Below are 12,977 nucleotides of genomic sequence, written 5' to 3'. Positions count from 1 at the left end.
AAGGTTATTGTGAAGGAATATAGGGTCATACACACTGTCCATAGCAAGCAAATTAATTTATCATAGAGGAAATGTTAATCTACAGGTGAGAGGCTAAACCACCACAGTAAGAAGGTGGCTTTTGGACTTCCGGGTAAGATGGAGGAAGAGTAAGACGCGGAGATCACCTTCCTCCCCACGGATACACCAGAAATACAGCTACACGTGGAAGAACTCCTACAGAACACCTACTGAATGCTGGCAGAAGACCTCAGACCTCCCAAAAGGCTCGCCCCGCACTCCGTGCCACTCCCTCCCGCCCGGCCTGAGTGAGCCAGAGTCCCCGAAGAGGCTGCTCCTTTAACCCTGTCCTGTCTGAGCGAAGAACAGACGCCCTCCGGCGACCTACACGCAGAGGCGGGGCCAAATCCAAAGCTGAGACCCAGGAGCTGTGAGAACAAAGAAGAGAAATGGAAACCTCTCCCAGCAGCCTCAGAAGCAGCGGATTAAAGCTCCACAATCAACTTGATGTACCCTGCACCTGTGGAATACATTAATAGACAACAAATCATCCCAAATTGAGGAGCCAGGAGTCAGTGCTGTGCCTCTGAGGTGGTAGAGCCAACTTCAGGACACTGGTCCACAAGAGACCTCCCAGCTCCACATAATATCAAACGGCAAAAATCTTCCAGAGATCTCCATCTCAACACCAGCACCCAGCTTCACTCAACGACCAGCAAGCTACAGTGCTGGACACCCTATGCCAAACAATTAGCAAGACAGGAACACAACGCCACCCATTAGCAGAGAGGTGGCCTAAAATCATAAAAAGTCCGCAGACACCCCAAAACACACCACCAGACGTGGACCTGCCCACCAGAAAGACAAGATCCAGCCTCATCCACCAGAACACAGGCACTAGTCCCCTCCACCAGGAAGCCTACACAACCCACTAAACCAACCTTAGCCACTGGGGACAGACACCAAAAACAACGGGAACTACGAACCTGCAGCCTGCAAAAAGGAGACCCCAAACACAGTAAGATAAGCAAAATGAGAAGACAGAAAAACACACAGCAGGAGAAGGAGCAAGATAAAAACCCACCAGAGCTAACAAATGAAGAGGTAATAGGCAGTCTACCTGAAAAATAATTCAGAATAATGATGGTAAAGATGATCCAAGATTCTATTTCCCAGATCCAAAATCTTGGAAATAGAATAGACAAAATGCAAGAAACAGTTAACAAGGACCTAGAAGAACTAAAGATGAATCAAGCATCGATTAAAAACACAATAAATGAAATAAAAAATACTCTAGATGGGATCAATAGCAGAAGAACGGATAAGTGAGGTGGAAGATAAAATAGTGGAAATAACTGCTGCAGAGCAAAATAAAGAAAAAAGAATGAAAAGAACAGAGGACAGTCTCAGAGACCTCTGGGACAACATTAAATGCACCAACATTCGAATTATAGGGGTTCCAGAAGAAGAAGAGAAAAAGAAAGGGACTGAGAAAATATTTGAAGAGATTATAGTTGAAAACTTCCCTAATATGGGAAAGGAAATAGTTAATCAAGTCCAGGGGGCACAGAGAGTCCCATACAGAATAAATCCAAGGAGAAAGACACCAAGACACATATTAATCAAACTGTCAAAAATTAAACACAAAGAAATCATATTAAAAGCAGCAAGGGAAAAACAACAAATAACACACAAAGGAATCCCCATCAGGTTAACAGCTGATCTCTCAGCAGAAACTCTACAAGCCAGAAGGGAGTGGCAGGACATAATTAAAGTGATGAAGGAGAAAAACCTGCAACCAAGATTACTCTACCCAGCAAGGATCTCATTCAGATTTGATGGAGAAATTAAAACCTTTACAGACAAGCAAAAGCTGAGAGAGTTCAGCACCACCAAACCAGCTTTACAACAAATGCTAAAGGAACTTCTCTAGGGAAGAAACACAACAGAAGTAAAAGACCTACAATAACTAACCCAAAACAATTAAGAAAATGGGAATAGGAACATACATATCGATAATTACCTTAAATGTAAATGGACTAAATGCTCCCACCAAAAGACACAGATTGACTGAATGGATACAAAAACAAGACCCATATATATGCTGTCTACAAGAGACCCACTTCAGACCTAGAGACACATACAGACTGAAAGTAAGGGGATGGACAAAGATATTCCATGCAAATGGAAACCAAAAGAAAGCTGGAGTAGCAATTCTCATATCAGAAAAAATAGGCTTTAAAATAAAGACTACTAGAAGAGACAAAGAAGGACACTACATAATGATCAAGGGATCGATCCAAGAAGATATAACAATTGTAAATATTTATGCACCCAACATAGGAGCACCTCAATACATAAGGCAAATACTAACAGCCATAAAAGGAGAAATCGACAGTAACACAATCATAGTAGGGGACTTTAACACCCCACTTTCACCAATGGACAGATCATCCAAAATGAAAATAAATAAGGAAACACAAGCTTTAAATGATACATTAAACAAGATGGACTTAATTGATATTTATAGGACATTCCATCCAAAAACAACAGAATACACATTTTTTTCAAGTGCTCATGGAACATTCTCCAGGATAGATCATATCTTGGGTCACAAATCAAGCGTTGGTAAATTTAAGAAAATTGAAATTGTATCAAGTATCTTTCCTGACCACAATGCTATGAGACTAGATATCAATTACAGGAAAAGAGCTGTAAAAAATACAAACACATGGAGGCTAAACAATACACTACTTAATAACGAAGTGATCACTGAAGAAATCAAAGAGGAAATTAAAAAATACCTAGAAACAAATGACAATGGAGACACGACGACCCAAAACCTATGGGACGCAGCAAAAGCAGTTCTAAGAGGGAAGTTTATAGCAATACAATCCCACCTTAAGAAACAGGAAAAATCTCGAATAAACAACCTAACCTTGCACCTAAGGCAATTAGAGAAAGAAGAACAAAAACAGACCAAAGTTAGCAGAAGGAAAGAAATCATAAAAATCATATCAGAAATAAATGAAAAAGAAATGAAGGAAACGATAGCAAAGATCAATAAAACTAAAAGCTAGTTCTTTGAGAAGATAAACAAAATTGATAAACCATTAGCCAGACTCATCAAGAAAAGAAGGGAGAAGACTCAAATCAATAGAATTAGAAATGAAAAAGGAGAAGTAACAACTGACTCTGCAGAAATACAAAAGATCATGAGAGATTACTATAAGCAACTCTATGCCCATAAAATGGACAACCTGGAAGAGATGGACAAATTCTTAGAAATGCACAACCTGCCAAGACTGAATCAGGAAGAAATAGAAAATATGAATAGACCAATCACAAGCACTGAAATTGAAACTATGATTAAAAATCTTCCATCAAACAAAAGCCCAGGACCAGATGGCTTCACAGGCGAATTCTATCCAACATTTCGAGAAGAGCTAACACCCATCCTTCTCAAACTCTTCCAAACAATATCAGAGGAAGGAACATTCCCAAACTCATTCTACGAGGCCACCATCACCTTGATACCAAAACCAGGCAACGATGTCACAAAGAAAGAAAACTACAGGCCAATATCACTGATGAACATAGATGCAAAAATCCTCAACAAAATACTAGCAAACAGAATCCAACAGCACATTAAAAGGATCATACACCATGATCAAGTGGGGTTTATTCCAGGAATGCAAGGATTCTTCAATATACTCAAATCAATCAATGTGATACACCATATTAACAAGTTGAAGGAGAAAAACCACATGATCATCTCAATAGATGCAGAGAAAGCTTTCGACAAAATTCAACACCCATTTATGATAAAAACCCTGCAGAAAGTAAGCATAGAGGGAACTTTCCTGAACATAATAAAGGCCATATATGACAAACCCACAGCCAACATTGTCCTCAATGGTGAAAAACTGAAACCATTTCCACTAAGATCAGGAACAAGACAAGGCTGCCCACTCTCACCACTCTTATTCAACATAGTTTTGGAAGTTTTAGCCACAGCAATCAGAGAAGAAAAGGAAATAAAAGGAATACAAATTGGAAAAGAAGAAGTAAAGCTGTCACTGTTTGCAGATGACATGATACTATACATAGAGAATCCTAAAGATGCTACCGAAAAACTACTAGAGCTAATCAATGAATTTGGTAAAGTAGCAGGATACAAAATTAATGTACAGAAATCTCTGGCATTCCTGTACACTAATGATGAAAAATCTGAAAATGAAATCAAGAAAACACTCCCATTTACCATTGCAACAAAAAGAATAAAATATCTAGGAATAAACCTACCTAAGGAGAAAAAAGACCTGTATGCAGAAAATTGTAAGACACTGATGAAAGAAATTAAAGATGATACAAATAGATGGAGAGATATACCATGCTCCTGGATTGGAAGAATCAATATTGTGAAAATGACTCTACTACCCAAAGCAGTCTACAGATTCAATGCAATCCCTATTAAACTACCACTGGCATTTTTCACAGAACTAGAACAAAAAATTTCAAAATTTGTTTGGAAAAACAAAAGACCCCAAATAGCCAAATCAATCTTGAGAACGAAAAACGGAGCTGGAGGAATCAGGCTCCCTGACTTCAGACTATACTACAAAGCTACAGTAATCAAGACAATGTGATACTGGCATAAAAACAGAAAGATAGATCAGTGGATCAGGATAGAAAGCCCAGAGATAAACCCACGCACATATGGCCAACTTATCTTGGATAAAGGAGGCAGGAATGTACAGTGGAGAAAGGACAGCCTCTTCAATAAGTGGTGCTGGGAAAACTGGACAGGGACATGTAAAAGTTTGAGATTAGATCATTCCCTAACACCATACACAAAAATAAGCTCAAAATGGATTAAAGACTTAAATGTAAGGCCAGAAACTATCAAAGTCTTAGAGGAAAACATAGGTAGAACACTCTATGACATAAATCACAGCAAGATCCTTTTGGACCCACCTCCTAGAGAAATGGAAATAAAAACAAAGATAAACAAATGGGACCTCATGAAAGTTCAAAGCTTTTGAACAGCAAAGGAAACCATAGACAAGACCAAAAGACAACCCTCAGAATGGGAGAAAATATTTGCAAATGAAACAACTGACAAAGGATTAATCTCCAAAATTTATAAACATCTCATGCAGCTCAATAGCAAAAAAACAAACAACCCAATCCAAAAATGAGCAGAAGACTTAAATAGGCATTTCTCCAAAGAAGATATACAGACTGCCAACAAACACATGAAAGAATGCTCAACATCATTAATCATTAGAGAAATGCAAATCAAAACTTCAATGAGATATCATCTCACACCAGTCAGAATGGGCATCATCAAGAAATCTACAAACAATAAGTGCTGGAGAGGGTGTGGAGAAAAGGGAACACTCTTGCACTGCTGGTGCGAATGTGAATTGGTACAGCCACTATGGAGAACAGTATGGAGGTTCCTTAAAAAACTAAAAATAGAACTACCATATGACCCAGCAATCCCACTACTAGGCATATACCCTGAGAAAACCATAATTCAAAAAGAGACATGTACCAAAATGTTCATTGCAGCTCTAGTCACAATAGCCCGAAGCTGGAAACAACCTAAGTGTCCATCATCGGATGAATGGATAAAGAAGATGTGACACATATATACAATGGAATATTACTCAGCCATAAAAAGAAACGAAACTGAGCTATTTGTAATGAGGTGGATAGACCTAGAGTCTGTCATACAGAGTGAAGTAAGTCAGAAAGAGAAAGACAAATACCGTATGCTAACACATATATACGGAATTAAAAAAAAATTGTCATGAAGAACCTAGGGGTAAAACGGGAATAAAGACACAGACCTACTTGAGAATGGACTTGTGGATATGGGGAGGGGGAAGGGTAAGCTGTGACAACACGAAAGAGAGGCATGGACATATATACACTACCAAACGTAAGGTAGATAGATAGTGGGAAGCAGCCGCAGAGCACAGGGAGATCAGCTCGGTGCTTTGTGACCGCCTGGAGGGGTGGGATGGGGAGGGTGGGAGGGAGGGAGATGCATGAGGGAAGGGATGTGGGAACAGATGTATATGTATGACTGATTCACTTTGTTATAAAGCAGAAACTAATAAAAAAATAAAATTAAAAAAAAAAAGATGGTGGCTTTTGGGAGAGCCAGGGACAAGTGGTTAAGAACAAAAGACATCTTCCTGTCCTGAAGGCTTCCTGCAGGTTCTTGCCAATGTTTATTCCTAAGCACTTTTTCAGAAAGTGAAAACTACACTCTTACCCTTGTATCTTTCATGAGGATATAAGGATACAGATTAATTAATAAAACATAGATTACTCCTGTTCTGGTATATTCATGCACAAAACTTCTATTTTTTTCAGGAAGATTCCAGAAACTGTCTTTCTATATAGCCTTTATTTACACTACTAATTTTTCTATTAATTTATGTGTACACAGTCCTAGTTATAAATTCCATGAAGTTTAGACTGTCAGCCCTTGGCTGTTACATTTCTTCCTTGAAGGTACAGGGTTAAACCTTGGACTTCTCGTTTCTTTGAATTTAGTCCTGCCCTTCCAGTTACAGGGAAGAAGCAGAGCTAAATGCTTCTTATTTTGAGCATTTCAACCATCCTCTCAGGAGTTTTGCCTCTTCCATTGGCATGCATTCTAATCTAGCTCCATCCTTGCTTTTATCACCATCTCTTCAACCTACTTTCAAGCTTCAAGTAAGTCACTTGACTGCCATCTATCTCATTCAATATCCACTTTTTCCTTTCTTATCCTGAAACATCCTTCCGATGAACAGGCTCTCATCTCTACAAAACATCTTGAAACTTCCTTCTCTCCATAGAGCATTCCTATGGCAATCACCACTCACTGCAGGAAACAGTCTCCCATCGTGTGTGTGCATGTGTGTGACCAGACTGGATCATGCCTGATGCTTCAAGTTTGTTATGCCCTTAGGGCAGGAACTTTCATCTCTTTTCTTTCACAGTATCTCACCTAGTATAAAAAGCCAAGTAAATCTCACTTCAAATGAATAATAAATGCTGTATCATAATTTAGATAATAAGTATGCTTATCTAGACCATTCTAAATAATATTTTTTGGTTTCCTGGTATTTAAATTGTTCACATCTACAAAACTTGTTATCTTATCATTACCTTTTTATTCTTTAACCAAATATATTAACTTATAAAATTGAATAAGCCCTTAAAACAATCCAACATGCATCCACTTGCACACACACAAATCTAGAATTCATTGCACAACAACAAATTTTTTCTTTGCAGCCCTTCTTTTTTTTCCCTCTCATATTAATGTTTTCCATTAAATTTGAAAAATCTCCTCTAAAAGGTTTCAAGGTAAATATCAACCTACCATCAATAATATAAAAATTACAAATGTCCAATTCCACATTTGTCTACTATCAATCCTTAGTAAAAAAATGTGTGCACATTTGAACATGGTTTATGATTCTTCTTGCATGTGTTGTTTATAAGCCTAGTGAAACCAATGACAGCATCACTCACTGAACTGCTGGCTATAATGCCCATGTTTTCATGGCTTCAGAATGCAACAGAAAGTGTTTTAATAATACTAATTGTAACAATTCATTAAAACAGAAATGAAAACAGATTGTATGCTATCCCTAAGGGAAAATAATACCACAATTTTTGCTGGTTGTGTAAAGTTAAGTTTTACTAAGATAACCATAATTTTTATAGAGGAGTCTTGATATTTCTTCAAAAATCAAATGCTTCAAATTCTACCCTTCATCTTTAAAATAAGGATGTTGGACTGGATGATTTCCAATGATGGGCCCTTCTTGCACCCTGAAATCTACTATCTCTGTAATTCCATAAACATAAGGACACCAGATATCCTCAACACTTAGTACAATGTCTGGCATATGGTGAAGCTCAATCAATGTTTGATGAATTAATAAATTTTGCAATAGGTTTGTTGCTAGATATCTAAAAGTGAACATGATCTCCCTCTGAAACCTGATCTTGCCCAACACCCAATCTTAGTAAAGGCTACCATGACATGCCCAGTTGGAAAAAAGAAAAAAAAAGTGATCATTTTAGATTCTTGATTCCTCCTCACCCTGAATATCAAATGTACCTGTAAATTCAGAAGATACCTCCAAAAAATATTTCAAATCTATCCAGTTGATTCCATCTCCATCGTCACTCTGTTACCCAAGCCACCATTGTCTTTGACTGGATGATTCTGATAGCCCTCTAACTGGTCTCATTGCTTCCATTTTTAACCACAAACACAATGAAACATGCTCACACATGTTTCATTCTCCACAAAATAGCCAAAGTGAGCCTTTAAAAATTCTCTACTCTTAAATTTTTGATTGGTTTCCATTGTACTTATTTTAAAATCTAGAGTCTTAACCATGGCATACAAGGTTCTGAATCATCTGACACCCATTTAATGATCTAATCTAATCTCATACCATCACCTCCTCATTTCCTCCCATGCCACACACACACACACACACACACACACACACACTTAAAAGCTCTGATGCAGTAACACCAGGTTTCTTTCAGTTCTGGAAACACCCAAGCTCCTTTATGCCTGGAGTTTTGATGCTTGCTGATCTCTGCCTAGGCTGCTCTGCCTCATGGTCTTTACATGGCCCACCTCTTCTCATCCTTTAAGTCTCAGCCTAAAGCCTACCTCCTCCAACCACCATTATGAACCACCTAATGAATTAGTTCCCCTCTTGTTATTCTCTATCACTGAATTCTGTCCTCTGTCTTCCTGATACTTCTCTAAATTGTTGTTTCTTTAGCTGTTTATTGCTGATCACCCCTGCAGGATCCCATATGCTTCAACAGGTCAAGAACTTGCTTCTCCTCACTGCAGTATATCCAGCGCTTACTTGGTACTCAGCAAACAATTGTTGAATCAAGGAATGAAGCTATGTAACAATCACAATAGAATTCTTACCAAGAATATTTTGGAAAGTTGTGAATTTCCATTTAATGCTTTAAAGAAGATGGTCTACCTTAAGAACTTGATTTTTTTCCTCCATTGACACAGAACACTTCAATTAGCATGAAAACTGTTCTTAAACACAATGTTAAAATCATAAAACTTAAGTGAACATGAAATTGCCCTTTCTGAAGAAATTCAAAACTGCACCTCTTAGCTTTGGCAGGAAATACATGTAATCAATTCTGGTTTTGCATGAAGGAAAGTATGGTTCACTCACTCAGATTCTCAGAGAATGTTTTAACTGAATCTCCACTGGGAAAGTACTTTCCCATGGTCAGGCCGTGGCAGCTGGGTTGTATATGAGATGCCAGTAGGACCATCGACCTCAGTGTTTAGCAAAGCAACAAAACAGTAACATAAATAAATGGCTACTCTAAACTAAAACAAAAGCAGAATTAAGTTAACTTGTGTATTCACAGCCTTAATGATAGCTACTGTACCATGCCGGAGCTCAAAAAGATCCCATCATTGGATGGGCTAACAGATTTAAATTATTTTCCAGGGATGGAAACTGGTTTGTACATCTACTCGTATAGTACTTTTTTGCAACCAGATGAGCTAGGAACAAATGCTGCGAGTATTACATGGTACGATCAGAAATGAAATTCATGCTCTTAACAGAATTTTCTAGAAGTCCAACAGCCAGACGCATAGGTATTGATATTTGTAACTTTGTTTCAACAAAGAACCTATAAACAGGCACATAAACAAAGATGTATCTAAATAGAATGCCATACGCCATAGAGTTGCAATGTGTTCAGATTTACCTACAAGATGACCATGTTCAGCAAACACAAGAGAACTGCAAAGGAGGAGGAAGCTAGAGGGAAAGAGGAGGAGAGAGAACAGCTTAAACCGCACTCCACCACAATGCCACCTTAACACTCAATGAACATGTGCTTCCACATATGTGGGACCAGCGGGAGGTGCATTTTTACAGCCAGCATCAGCTCTCTCAGCTCTGGTGGGGAGAGTATCGCACTGCACACACGTGATCCAAGAGCTTCAGAGTACACACGATTTCACACCACATGGCTGCTCAACACAAATAAACTACTCCACTTGTTTAAAGAACAGTGATCTGTTCTGTTGCTAGGAGAGAAAACAAATACAAAACTGGCAGAGTTGGTAAAATACTGCAATTTGTGAGCAAGTTGTGTAACTTTCAAGAGTCATTTTGTTCTCATCCAATTGTCACCTTTTGTGTTGACGGTGGAACCTAACTCCTTTGTAAAATGAATGTGATTGCACTGTACATGATGTATAACTACAGAGGGCCAATATTTATCTGAATTCTAACCCTTTTCTTATTAAAAAAAAAAACAACTGTTCTGTATCTGTTGCTAACATGCTGGTTTGACAAGCAGTAGTACATTTTATTGAGCTGTATGCTTAAATGCTAGCATATAGCCTTTCTATAGGTAATGGTTCACACCACAAAAACACACACAGGGAATTATATAGTATGTGTGCATATGTGTATGTATTCATTCATATGTATGAATGCAAGCGTGTGTACACATATATGCATACATGTGTGTATGAACATGCATGTGTGTGTGTGTATGTGGGTATATACACATCGTGTGTGTCCTCTCCCTAGAGAAGAAAACCCTTAAAGGCAACATATTTGTTAAGATTATTTTCTCATTTTTTAAAATACTAAGTTCCACACCACTGGAAGACATGTAAGGATATTCCTGCTGATCTGACATTCTTTGATGAAGCAAAGAACATAAAAGAGCTTTGCCATATGAGGTTCACCGAACAAACTGGTTGTGGTATACTACTGTCAACCTATGAAGTTATATTCTTATTTTTATTATTTACCAGAACATTTCTTTAATAATTGCAATTATTTACCTGATTAGAACTTAAAACTCTTCTAAAATTCTAAATATTTAAATAATTTCAGGCTTGATTTCTCTGTCTCTCTCTCTCTTTCCCCAAGCAGGCACTAAGGAAAGACCATATGAACACACAGCAAGAAGGTGGCCATCTGCAAGCCAGGAAGAAAGCTTTACCAGAACGTGCCATGCTAGTACCTTGATCTCAGACTTCCAGCCTCCAGAACTGTGAGAAAATAAATTTCTGTTGTTTCAGCCATTTAGTCTATAATATTTTTTTATGGCAGCCAGAGCAGATGAAGACAATGTACATTTACAAAAAATGTGCACGAAAATATTTAAAGAATTACATCTTAGTAGCCTAAGTAACCGCTAACTAAAGAAAATTGATGAGTGAAAAACAGTGCACTTTGTGTACCTTACTCTCTACCACACCACCTCTCCACTGGAAGAATGAATCAAACTGTGATACCTACAAGGGAATCAGCACTCTAGATCCCATATTGCAGTGGATCTAGTGGAGATTGTTTTATCTCCAAGATAAATTCCAGGAGGCCAAATATGTTTTCAGGAAACAATCGAATTTTTAAAAATACTTTGAAAGGCTTTTCGACACTTGGTTGTTCTCACTGTGTGATTAACTTCTATTCATGCTTCCGCTCCTCTATGAAGGCTTCCCTAGAGCCACTGCCGTCCCCAGTCTGGATGTGCCCCTTCCACAAGTTCCCATGTCACTCTGAACATAGCCTTTGTCACATGTGTCCATATGCTTATTACTGTTCAGTCTTCTATACCAAAACTCTTGGAGGATATGGGCTCCCTGAACCCCCACACAAGCATATACTAAATACTCAAAGGTTTGTTGAATAAATGGAAGGGAATGAGGAATGAATGAAAAAGCAAATGCATCAGTCAGTCTTTGGGGCCTAAGAGAATGGACCTCAGAGACCTCAAGGCTCCCCAGAGTGCAGTGCAAAAATCCTAAACCATTTGATGTTATAGACACCAATGAAAGGACTTCAGTCCAAATTCTCCCATCTAAATACAACCCTTTAAGTTTTTAGTGACTTAAAGCTAAACCAAACTTCAGAAACTGTTGAGCAAAGAGAAATCCCATTTGTCTCACTGGGATTATAACTTGAGTTAAAAATAAAGAAATATTTCTTCCTAAAACTGAAGAGTTTAAGTGTGAAGAAAACAGGAGAACTGAATAATAATGTACAACACTCATGAATGCAAAGTTTAAAATAGTCACCAGAAGAGCATATCTGGGGGAAATTTAACAGTAATAATTTTGTAAATGTGCAGTTATTTTCCTGAAGAAACACTAAATATCTTGTTCCTTGATTCATTTGAAATTTTGTCCAAAACAACAGAGAATACACAATAATAGAAAATTATGTACCTGTTGGGATGGATCAGGAATGTCAATCTACATTTTATATTTCAAGCTTCAATATTTCCATATTCATTTGGTAAGAAATCAAAATGACTTAGTGGGATGAACCATTTGAAAAAAGTTTAAATATTTACTTTGTTTTTGTTGTATGTTTAATGCCTCAGACTTTGTAGAGAGAACCTGCTCCTTCTTAAGGAGGTTTTAATTCAACAGGGAGAAAAGTATTTTAATATATATTTAGATGTGTTCTCCCACCACCATATCAGTATCTGAGGGATTAGTAAAAAAAAAAAAAAAAAAAAAGGAAAATCACTGGAATTCCCAAGGCTGATAACTTGAGTAGAAATAAAAATCAAATCAAAACAAATGTTTTACCATTGATGGAATTGAGAGAAAAGACAGATACGTGGCAAGTGTGCAGCTACTATTAAGCTCATGACAGCCATTATTAATTAATCACAGTTCTCCTTCCTGAGGGACCTAGATGCACCTCCAGATGGCTTCTCAATACAGCACTCCAGACAGTCACAACAAATCAATCATATATGAAAAGGAGAGAGAGACTCTTCATTACTTTGATTCTGTAAATAAACCAAGAACTGAAAATACCCCCCTAACAGAAAATAGAAACTCAGGTGCTCCCCGAGAGAGACTGCCATTTGAAATGAGAAAGAAAAGAAAATCAACTTATTTTTTTTCTTTT

The 12,977-nt window shown here is 37.8% G+C and overlaps 1 protein-coding gene across 2 annotated transcripts in view; it reads right to left on the bottom strand.

Annotated features, from left to right (window-relative positions):
* Positions 1-12,977, bottom strand: part of ARHGAP24 (Rho GTPase activating protein 24) — a 509,032-nt gene that overhangs the window by 417,693 nt on the left and 78,362 nt on the right. The window lies entirely within an intron of this gene.

This window comes from Mesoplodon bidens (assembly GCF_964165515.1).
Source record: "Mesoplodon bidens genome assembly, chromosome: 1".
NCBI lineage: Eukaryota > Metazoa > Chordata > Mammalia > Artiodactyla > Ziphiidae > Mesoplodon > Mesoplodon bidens.
Note: the sequence above shows the minus strand (reverse complement) of the source record. Positions and strands in the feature narration are given on the sequence as shown.